The sequence below is a fragment of the Procambarus clarkii genome, chromosome 45, assembly GCF_040958095.1.
Source record: "Procambarus clarkii isolate CNS0578487 chromosome 45, FALCON_Pclarkii_2.0, whole genome shotgun sequence".
Taxonomy (NCBI): Eukaryota; Metazoa; Arthropoda; class Malacostraca; order Decapoda; family Cambaridae; genus Procambarus; species Procambarus clarkii.
Window position 1 is genome coordinate 10007713 of NC_091194.1, and position 12575 is coordinate 10020287.

At 38.9% G+C, this 12575-nt stretch overlaps 1 long non-coding RNA gene across 1 annotated transcript in view; it reads right to left on the reverse strand.

Moving 5' to 3' along the window:
• Positions 1-358: 358 nt before the first annotated feature.
• LOC123770004 (uncharacterized) overlaps positions 359-12575 on the reverse strand; it is a 60682-nt gene continuing 48465 nt past the window's right edge. The window contains exons 3-4 of the long non-coding RNA XR_006774299.2: positions 9273-9363; positions 359-1605 (exon numbers count right to left, since the gene is read on the reverse strand). This is a non-coding gene — a long non-coding RNA (uncharacterized lncRNA). The remainder of the gene's footprint in view (positions 1606-9272; positions 9364-12575) is intronic.

Genomic DNA, 12575 nt, shown 5'->3' on the forward strand with positions numbered 1-12575 from the left:
AAAGTAATGGCAGCACCAGATGGGAATGGAATAAAGCAGATATAGACATACAGTACAAGAGACAACAACTAAGCTCAACAAGCCACAATGTAAGATAGATAAGATTTTTTTACCCATAGGTTAATAAACCCATGGAATTGCCTACCCACCGAAGCTGTAAATGCCAATAATAAATAATAAATGCCAAAACATTACTAGAGTTCAAAATTCATCTGGAAAAATCCTAAAGAATAAGGGAGGGGGGGGGGGGGGTTCTTTGAAAAGCTGTCTGTTGAGGTCTTTTAGAGTTTGTGGGCTTCAGGTAAAATCTTATAAGCAGAGAAATTGCATTTAAATACAGGGAAGGAGGACCAAACGGTCTTAGGGTAGCCGCAACAGAATAGTCGTCATTACAGAGAGGAGGGCCTGAAATAAACATAGCAATGAAAGAAAATGTAAAAAAAAGTGTATCCTCAAGAAAAAATAATCTGAACTAAAATACAAAACCTAACTAAGTAATTGGGGATCAAGGCCCAATGTGTGAGAGAACCAATCACACACATCATATTACCATTTAGTCAAATGGATGACTAAAAAGAGGCCAGGTGCAAGTCAAAGTGAGTGCATCTAACAAAACAAGTGAGAAGTGAAGTGAAACTGTCGAACCTGCTATATTTTGCCGCCAGTGCTCCGTGGGTATTGGGTGAACAATACATTAATACATTGGGTGAACTAAGAACAAAATCAGCATACCATTACATGATACCCAAATTCTTTGCACTGTTTGCAGCCAAATATGTATGGCCATCCTACATGGCATCCAACATATTCCCAATGTTTAGGTAAAGGTTCAATATTCAGCCAACTATTAAAGTACAATTTATTTATCCATACATAGATACATAGTTACATAGATACTGTATAACACAATCAAAAACATACAGTACAGCACTTTAAATATACAATATTTCATGGCAAAATTGATAAATAATTTAATCCTTTCACTGCAATATTAGAGCTGTTAAATTACAGAAGTTGCCATTTACTATACTCTTTTTACTTTTCTTGGATACATAAAAAACTTTTCTAAATATAATACTGCAATAGTTGACTAGGTTCTCAAGCTTTTAAAATTTGGATCTTAAACTCAATACTGCTGTCAGAATCTAATGTCAACCAAAATGGTACAGTACCACCTGACCCATCAAGAATGTCAACCTAAATGGTACCTTTCAGGTACCATTTACCTTTAAAGTCTTTACTATTACATTTACCTTTACATTTTAAAGGTACGTAACCATGATTTCACTCGGGCCAAATGGCGTTCTGTAGATTCCTCTATTATTTTCCACCCTGGAAAAGCTACCCATGTATGCTTCTTAACTACAGTATAACTAACCTGTATGCCAAGCATGTATCAAAGTTACCTGTGTCTGGTCCTTACAAAGCTAACTTGTAATCCTTTCCAACACCTTACAGTCATAGGATCTCCATAAATTTTGTTCTCTTTATTTACCAACATTATTTGTTGGTCATTCCCTTCTCCCTATTGACTGGAGCATCTTGCCACACAGCTCTTCATAATAAACAATTCTCTTCACAGCAAATATGTAGATCAGGTGCAATCTGCAACAAAATAAATGTTAATACAGTAAAGATTTCAAGATAAAGAAAAAACATCTATGATGACTCAATTGTTATAATTTTTCCCAGCTTTCTAAAAAAAATGCCTATAAAGTAGCTGTGGTAAAAAATGCTACTCAAACAAATTTAACCTAACCTAACAAAACTAAACTGATTTTTGTCATATACAGTATACACTTTGGTTGCATTTTTTTTCTATATTACTACTTAGTTGAGGTTCAAAAATGGCTCCAAATGTAGTCATTCTTTCAAGTCATTATTATCATTGTGTAGTACAGTATTAAAGAGCATACGTCACCCCAATACTAATGGTTTCACATGGTAAAAGTATAAAAAACTTTATCACAACCTTTCTCACTGCTCATAAAGATAAAAGGCACAAATATGCATCTTTTGACTTTAAAAATCCTTTTGATATTGCTAACAAAGAAGTTATTTTGTAAGAATTAGGTAAAATAGGAATAGGCAGTCAAATGTTACAAGAGATCCAAGGTTAACTTACCAATCAAAATTCCTCTGCACTGTTTCAAAGCTACAAAAGTAAAAATTAATGCAACTAGACAGAAGTAGTTTTGAGCTCCACCTTGTTCATTATCTTGCTAAAATCAATCCCGACAAGTTTCCTAAAAAACATTACTATATGATACCCTTGAACTGTACAGACCTAAACCCACCAAGATGCCAATACTTAAATTGTACACACAGGTTTTTAAACAGATGATCTTGTAATCTTCTCGTGAAAAACCCAAGGTGCTCAACAAACTGGTAATCACAAAAGTGGACAACAAAAACTTGAGACTGATAACATACATATTACCCATGTCTCCTATTTTAAATCCAGTACCTTGGAATTTCAGTCCCTTATACCTGAACTGTAGTATGGTACACCCTTAATACAGTGGAAATATTAAAATGGCTAAATTTACTGACTGTATGTACTTAGCATATAAGGTCTCTGATAGACTTATGTTCCAACCAGCTATATCATAGACAAAATATCTATATTTTGTCTATATCATAGACAAAATATCTATATTTTGTCTATATCAGACAAAATACTGGTACTGTATTCTGCACAAAAAAATGCAGAAGCAGCCCTTCAATATATATTGCACTCTCCAATAACTACCAAAGTTCTTAATATGCAAAAAGGTTTGAGTATACCTCGCATTCAATATAGAATACTGTATATTAAATCTATCCTATGACAAGACTTGGGCCTTGGTGTGGCAACATGTATCACTATCAATTGAACTACTGTATTAGAACATGCAGAGGAACTAGTGATCTGGCTGGTTTTCAAAGAAAGCTATTTATATTAATAGGGTCCCGGTAGTACAGTGGAGTTTTGTTCTCGACTCACAGTTGAGAGTTCCGGGTTTGAATCCCGGGCAGGACAAAAATGGTTGGGAGCATTTTCTATCACCTAATGACCTGTTCCTAGCAGTAAGTAGATATCCAGGAGTTAGTCAGCTTTTTGAGGTTGCATCCTGAGGGAGAAGGGGGGGGAAGAAAGTCAATATAATTTTTTTTTAATTATCAGGGGAAAGTGCCAAGCTATTATGACTTTATAGCACTGGGAAGTGGTCAGGATAACGATTTGGGATGGGACCAGGAGAAGGAATGGTGCCCAGCCACTTTGACAGACGGAGATTGAATGCCGACCTGCATGAAGTGAGACCGTCACTCTACCATCCAGTCAAAGTGGCTGGACAGTCAATATAAGCCTAACATGCATATATACACTGGCTGCCTGTCTCCTGACAATTATTTATTATTAAATTCAAATGTGATTGCAGTGTTAAAAGGTGCAGCACCCTGCTCCATGGAATATACTACCTCTTCACATCATGACATCTACATACCTAACCATGAAACCAATCACACAACCTTCAAACTCAGCTTGCTGTTAAACTAAGTACCCTTGAACACACACACAATCTACAAACTGAAAGATACAACACACACAATATACACTGACAGTACTGTACTCTCAATTCAGTTACAGGGATGGCAGGAAGTAATCATCGTTTGCTAGCCCAATGTTAAAAAAAAAATAGAGGAATGCAAGTCAGTAATTTGACATTCACTTTGCAACTTTACTATTGGCAATTCTTGTAGTACTCAAAATTACTGAAAACTCTGCAGCAAACAGCTTAATAATCTTCCATTTCCTCATTACTAGCTTTTAATAACTTAATCAAATTGTAACATGCTTGTCTGAAGCCAGGTATATATATTTTTTAATTCATTGTGTCAGGGGATATGAAACAAGGTTACATGTTAGGCTTATACCGAGGCCCCCCCCCCATCAAGGGTCAAATTACTGACCCCACCCAGAATGCAACTCCATAACAAGCTGACTAACTCCTGGGTACATATTTACTGCTAGGTGGACAAGGGCTTGAGGTGAAGGAAAAGAAAGAAACTATCAGGGAAAGTGCCAAGCCATTACAACTATATAGGACTTGGAAAGGGTCAGGATAAGGATTTGGGATGGGACGAGGTAAAAGAAATGGTGCCCAACCACTAGGGCGGTCGGGGATTGAACGCCGACCTGTATGAAGCGAGACCGTCGCGGGCATGAGGTGAAACGAAACATGCAAAACTATTTCTGAGCATCCCGGGATTCGAACCCGGAATTCTTGATTGTGAGTCTAGAATGAACCTGACTACTACAAGGACCCTCTAATATGCATTCTTAATAAGGGAATCATTCAAATTGTTGTAGATTCTCTCACACATTGGGCTGCAAGGACATGATAAAGTTTATGCCTTTGCCAAGTTTGCAGTAAATAACATGTTAAACACATGCTTGGGCTATTAAATAGAATTCTAGTAGACACATTATTTATCACAAACTGTCTCAAACAAAACACTTGTATGGGGCAAACAACGAAATCAGAAGACTGACAGATGTCACACCTCAAATACGACTGACTACAAGTATCCCCAGCTTGTATGTGGGATCTATATACTGAATATAGATGGCATTAAATGTAAAGTGTGACATTTTCTTGGTCATTACATTAATATTGAGCTGTTTAAAGATAAATCTGAACTTGTGTTGCATGAAATGTTAAATCATTTTATTGTAAATGATAAAATATCTGAAATTCTTGCACTGTATTCATATTCCACTTGTAAATAAATGTAATTAGTTGTATATACTTAAATCACATTACCCTGTAATGTTAAATATTTAAAATTATTTTCAGTATAAAGAAAATGACTTACTTCCAATGTGCAATAAAATATTGTCATACATAGCACTGTAGTGCAAGAAGTTTGTTATTAACAATCATTATAATGTGCAGATAAATTGTAAAGGTCAATGTCAAACATCCACCGAGGTCTGATGACGACCTTTTGGGCCTTGTAATCCCTTGGTGCTGCAGCAACAAAAAAATCAATTTGATCTTGACCCGGACACCACGGGCAGTCTGGGAAGTCCAGAATACCCAGGTTATGAAGCTTGGTTGCCAGCCTTGTAAGGCCAATGCGCAGCCGAGTGTTGTGAGAATGGAGACGGCAGTCCCGATGGACTTTTATAATCAGTAGCAACAATAATGTCTGGCGAGGTAGGAACCACATGTCCATACTGACCAGATGAAGCACCTGGAAAGTCTCGCAGGGTCCCACTATGTGCGCTTCACATGGGCCTGAGGCATGGGGTCAAGGTCACAGCTGCCATCTACAATGTCATTCCTATGTCTACCCGTGTGAGGTACCCAGTGGAGGACGAGACGCCGAGCATCTAGTCAAGCAGCCCGTCCCTCCTAAGGTTGCTAAATGTCAAGAAAATGATGAATTTAAAGTGTCCTCTCTTAACCTAACAGAAAAGGGGTCAGTACGTCACTTTTTTTTTAGATATATACAAGAGTTGTTACATTCAGTCTGGGAAGTCTAGAATACCCAGGTTATGAAGCTTGGTTGCCAGCCTTGTAAGGGCCTGAGGCACCCTATTAATTATTTTCGCGAAAATAATAATTAATAGGGCCAATTATTTTCAGTTGAAAATGTGCCTGTCCCATTTTCAGGTAAGACAATTTGGTTTTATGTAACGCATACGATCGAAATGCGACGTTGTTTGTAAGAGGACAGGTTGGGTCAAGATACCGTGCCTACTTCGTATACAAGAGCCCTGTGTCCCATGAGTGAGTCACTAACCTGAGGAATCGAGAAGCCACGAGGATCGCGAAAAGCTTCCATGCCAAGTTTGCGTGTGGCTCAAGAGGAAATATCCACCTCTGACACAGAAGGCTGCTGAACTAATAGCTGGCTGGTTGTTTACACTGCCCATTCGTGGCCAACAATGTCCCCCACTGCATCTTCAATTTACCAACTGGTAAGTCTTAAAAAAATACTAATATAGTACCTGTAATTTGAACATAGACGTTTTGCTCTTGATAATATAATGCTTTGCAGAAATAGTTTAAAAAATATTATTACAAACTTGTGTGACAAGCATTCCAAAATAAATATGCATGGCTCAAGATCTCCAAAACAGTCCATATAATCTGGGATGCTCCTGGACGCAGGTTCGAATCCTCGTCACGGCCCTTGTGGATTTGTTCATTTGTTCAGTCCATATAATATACACTCAACCCGTTCTCATTCCCTAATCAGCAAAAACCTGTCTTCAAAAGTAAATCAACTCACGGGAATGGACGGAGAACAACATAATTAGTGTTACTGTATTATCTACTCTGTCCATGGTTTGGTTAAGTTTCATTACGTTAATATGGTATATTATTGAACGATAATGTGAAATATGGAATTCGAAAACTATTTCAGTGTACCCGAGCATTTCGTTTACAGAAAACCAAATTCTTCAAAGAAAACGTTTCTAGCATATATTTTTTATACTTTAAACCAACGATTTGTAATACAATTAACTTTTAACTTGAGAATAATCTCTGTTTAGGATAAAAGTTCACTTACCAGTTTACATGTAGACTACTATTGCAGCCGTAACATGCTTTCAGACCATCACAAATATTTAGATAACTATCCAGGTGGTTTGAGGGGATGTGGCTTCTCATGGCAATGGATGTGCTCTTGAGGACCGGCTCCAGCAAACGCCAAATGATTGGTAATCCAGCCACCAAACCCCGTTTATAAATTAAAACACTTTACACATGATTCCCAACATACACTATACATAATAATAATTTCACCTGGGCTCTAGGAAACTCGAACCGCGGACCCTACGCATGTGAGGCGGAAGCTCTATCGACTGGGCTTAAGTAGTCTTAATAAGGAAATATTTCAGAAGCAACTACTGCTGCCAAGCTGGAATTTTCGACTGTTCCTGACTACTACTGAAGCTCAGAGGAATTAGTGATCAACGCCCACTCAATAAAAATTGCCATGCACACTTCCGTGGAAATAAACATTTCATTCGAAATAATAATAATAATTTTATTCATAAAATACACCTAAGAACATAGTCCAGTGCCAAATTTTGCAGGTACAAGGTTGCATATTAATAAATAGAGCCACCAATGCGCATAAATATACATTAATACATAAATGTCGGCATTTCTATAGAGGAAGGAACACAAGAGCATATATGGGGGCTACAGAGGCCGGGGTGTTGCTCGTGGTGGCTCTGACAGATCAGAACTAAACCAATATGCACTTACGGTTCCGTGAGAAGAGGTTTGCTTATGTACCCTCTCTGCATGACGGCTTCTTCTCTCAGTAAAGAATTTGTTTTCTATGCTCATAAGACTGTAATGTTGATTGTGAATAAACCTAATGTGATGATACAAAAATAATGAACATAAGATTGTGAATAAACTAAATTAAATGTCTCGCTTTCTCACTGTCCGACTCTGCGTTTATATCTAGTTTTAAATCATTGTGAATTATCGTATTAATCATGGCAAATATAATAGCTCAATAATCTGACTGGCATCATTTAATATTATATGAAACCAAATCTAAACATATATGAGTAAAAATCACCTAAAGATAAATTAACAGCAGCGTAATTGGTGGTAAATAAACTAATTTTAGAAACTAAGTGAGATAGGCTATTCGGTGTTGCCTGAGTCAAGAGAGGATACTCTTCTTAAAACATGTCCCCCTTTTGCACCTACAAGCTAAGGTAAATTTTGGGTTGGTAAATGTTAAGAATTATTATTTAATAAACTGTTCACTTCAGACAGTTAAGCAAGTCTTTCTAGCTGGGTTTGGATACAAGGGAAGGGATGCACAACCCTGTAGCGAGTTTTCTTCCTATTAGAGTGTTGTATATGCTGCTGTGGCGGTATAAACACTCACAATGAGTGACACCCCAATAAATTCGTCCTTTGGGACAAAATAACAAAAAATATTGAACTCATTATTCTATACCTTCACTATACGATATTTATCGCTAGGCTCAACCAGGGTTCACTGGGCCCAACCTGATGGGTGCATTAAGTGCCCGAAATTAGTGGGTTATGAGTGATCCCCCGCAGCAATCCTAGAAATTGTGTTTCCGTTACTAAAACAGAATATGCTGAACATGTAATGGGACACTTACAAAGCATCGAAAGTAGTTACTGTTCTCGGGGACGAGAAACCTGTTAGTCTTATCGAGGTTCACCTACCCGACGACTGCATGGCTATTTCCCTGGATGAGACTCCAAGTACACTACCTACATTTACTGCTTCGCGAACAGAAGAGCGCCAAAACTTCTTTCCCTGATCGGGAATCGAACCTGAGACAAATTAGTCGTGTTGCAACCCATCCTCTCCAATAATTCATCGCATTTTCACACATAAATCCCCTAAGGCCAAAAACTGATGTGCTAAAAATTATAGCAGCTCACAAAATTGACGTGATGTCTCGTTTTTTATTAGTGGATCCTCGGTTAGGTTCGAGAAATTTAGTACATCAGTTTAGTGACACTGTAAACGCTTTAAAGGATGAACAGTGTGAACAGTATGCTAACCAATGAAGGCTGAGGCTTGGAATTTGATATCCAAATACTGTATCATATGACCTTCCTCGGGAGGAAGGTCATGTGGAAGAAGTCTAAAGGTGGTTGGATTTAGCTCAACAGTGTCTGGATGCATAACAAAGACAGTCTTTCAGATTTATTTGTATATAGAAATAAAAACGAATAGATTTCCCGTGTCAGGCGAGTCTTAATTGTGGCTTTCTTCCTATTTTGTGGTGCTGCTATGATGGTATGTTCACTCACAGAATGAGTGGCGCTACCCAATAAACTCGCCTTCGGTGCAAAATTTAACATTTAAATCAATTGTCACCTGTAAAGGTATCTGATACACCAGATGGCATTGGGAAAACACAAATGTACAGTTTGCGACACCCGTGTTAGTGGTAAGCTATACCAATGTCGGGGACAGGAAGTCTGTTAAAATCATAACAAGTAACTTTAAGTAGGAGGCCAGTTCGCGCTGCCACTTATCCAATTATTGGCGAATGGTTCTTAACCTGATTAAGAGTAAGACGCACACCGCGCCACCGGCCGTCAAGTATACAAGCTGCTATTTATGACGGTAAGTGACCAAGAAGATATCCACTTATCCAGGTTCTCTGCCTGTTTGCCCAAGTCATAACAAAAATAACATTTCGTTCCGGTTTTAACAAAGAAAGTATAGAGCGCGGGCGGCGTCTCTTATTTATTTACCAAACTTTCTACTGTGCGTGAGAAGCAAAACTTGACGCCATCTGCTAGGCTGGCGAAGCGGCCCCGACGCCCAGCTGTTCCACGCAACCAACTGGAAAAAAGAGGTACAGTATTTACAACACACGGACGTTCAAGCCAATAAAAAAATAATATTAAGAACAATAATGAACAGTTACAAGCTTTCAAAATTCAAGATAGAAGAGCGAAGCTTGTCCGGGGTGATGATTGCCGTCTGACTTGCATATATATATTTATATGTTCAGGGTGACAATCGCGGTCTGACGTGTACATGATCATGGCGACGATCCCAGGGCAAATGATCAGGGTGACGATCGTGGGGTGATCAGGGCGAAGAACGCTGACTGACGTGCACATGATCAGGGCAACGAACTCTGACTGATGTGGACATGATACGAGCGACGATCGCAAGATGACGTGTGCACATGATCAGGGAGACGATCGTGGTCTAACGTCCACATCATCATGGTGGCCTATGACTAAAGGCCAATTACAGGATCGCAATTGAAAAATTCCTCACTACAGTTGGTAGTGATCGCTGGTAGTGTTTGAATGTGTTCATTGCGGCTTGCTCGACATCGTTGGTTGTTTAATACTCAAGTGATAGTCGAGCCTGGCTTCAGGCCGGACTTGGAGTACAACTAACTACTCCCGCAACCCTCTCCGGGTATTCTCCCAGTCCGTTCTCGCGAGCGTTCCTAACGTCAACTGTTGTATTAAAGTGCCTTATCCTAACCTATCTGAGGACCCACGAACAGAAAACGGGACTTTGTCACTTTCGCGAGCCGCTATCAGTCAGTAAATTTGTGTTTAAAACTCAAACTCTATCTCGTCTAGACTTACATAATTTAGTTCGAAAGTTGTAAGTAAAACATTTAATCTCCAAAAGTCCAATTAAACTTAAGTGTTAAAAGAAAAATCACATACCGATGCGGTTGGTATACTGATGGATACACGTGGCGCATTTTCTCGGATGTGGGTCAGTGTACTATAATGATACAGAACATATGTTAAAACAAATTCCGGCAAGTCAAAGAGACTGTGGAAACTTCCTCAGACTTTGTGATCAACGCACAATGACAGCTGTCTATAAATGAGGTCATTGCAGGTAAATAGACTATGTTTTTCCTCAGCTTACAGACACCAGGAAGCAAATCCCATCATCAGTGTCTTGTGAACTGTTGGAAGATCAAATCATGCCTTGACATCTGTTGGTAGTTCAGATCAGGCATGTTAGCCACCTTTGCCAGACCCGATCATGAATGTTGACAACTTTGACAGATCAGATCACGTATTTTGGTTAAATGTTACACACACACACACACACACAGTTTCATTACAACTAAATTTTAGTCTACTAAAATACATAGGAAGAGAAGGAGTAATTTCATGCGATTCAAAGTTAACAATCTTCATGTACAGCAACAATAAGAATGTAACCGCTACATACATCAATAGTTTAGATATCTTGAAGTATTACCCATCATGATGATGCAGGCAATACAGCTAAGATTATACTTGTTAAAAATTATATTGAATTTTACCTATGTACCCTTATTTATATTGTTTAAATTAACCATCCCCCATAATAAATAGACAGTTGTAATCCAAAAAGTTCACGGTGTGTAATATCGGAATGCTTAAAATACACTGTAGCTTTAAAAATATTGGATCAGTAACTTGACAACATAACCTAATTATGCTTAAATAAGTTTGTTTATATATAACATGTTAAGGTGTCCTGTACACCAGTTGCAGAGTGCTTCTGGCAGTATGGGTTCGAGTCACTTCTGGGGTGTGAGTTTTCAGTTGCATATTAATGAAACAGTCAATTAGTGTACATCCGACAATAATTGCAATATGTATTATCTTTTTTGGTTGACTAGTTAAACACACTGCTCCAAGAAATTTGGCCTCACAGACACCTAAAGTTCAGAGAACATTAAAGCATGAAATGTTCTGGTTTGTTTAGAGCTGAAGTGTGATGGTATGGGCAATACAAGCATCCACTAGTAGCAATCTAATAAGGCTATAATCTAAAATCTAATGTCCTCTTTCTCATCACATTACATTTTTTATGCTGTGTACCCTACCGTAAATATCGTAGTGGTTTAGGACTAACTGAAATCACCGTAAAATTAACGCTTGTATAGGGACTAATGAGTATCTGCTCTGATAGGTGAGTAGCCTATGTATTTATGGCTTTAGTTAGGTTAAACCAATGCATTTTTTACGGAGGGAGAAATCAAGAGAATGAGTTCTGTTGTTAGCATGACCGAGAAACAGCACGAGGAAGTAACAGTAGGACTTGCTTCCGTTGTTAGCGTGACACAGGAGCACCACGAGGAAGTAACAGTAGGACTTGCTTCCGTTGTTTGTGCGACACAGGGGCACCATGAGGTAGTAAAGACAGGACTTGCTTCCGACGTTAGCCACGTAACGCAGTGCGTGTACTACGAGGGGGTAAAGGTAGGACTTGCTCCCTTTCACTATGAAAACTTGAGATCTTCACAGTCCATCTGAAGTATACTAGTGTAAACGTTAGACGCCTTAAACGTTAGAACGTTTAGACTACAAATCTGAACTCACCCCTTAGATATTACTCATGATACTGGGAGATGGGGACATGCGACGAACCAGGCCACATTGTCCCAGCTCTGTAACCCCGTGGATATGACTAAGGCTGGTGCATTAATACTGCTCTACTTAAGTTTGGTCGTATAACAACAATTATTTTGAAAACACTCTTACAGTCCCCTTTTAAAGCGTACACATTTAACAATTGCGTAGTTGCCTGGGCTGTGTACGCATCAACTCGATTTGGTCATCATTTGGTCCGGGAGACATCTCCCGTCACGCAGGGTGCAGTCGCACCTCCACAGATCTCCAGTATCATCTATTGATACTGGTGATGGCTCAAAAGGGCCACCACTTACGGGCTATTCATGCCCGTGTCACCTTTTGGGTGGCTTAATCTTCATCAATCAATCATCATCAACTCGAGCGGCTATGAAATATAGGACTATGATCCTGTTAAGTGCACGAAAGAAGTTAAACAGGATAACAATATATATATCGTACGCCTTTTGCACGATACATATTGTCAGCCAACCCACATAAGATGGCAAGGTAATTCTGAGGAGAAAGCGCTAAGCCAGCATAAATTATATAGCACTTGGAAGGAATATGAGAGTCGAAGAACTGGGATACGAGGTCAGAGTGAATAAAATGTTCTCAGTCACTCGAGCCATCGGGGATCGAGCACCGACCTGCAAGAACCAGTCC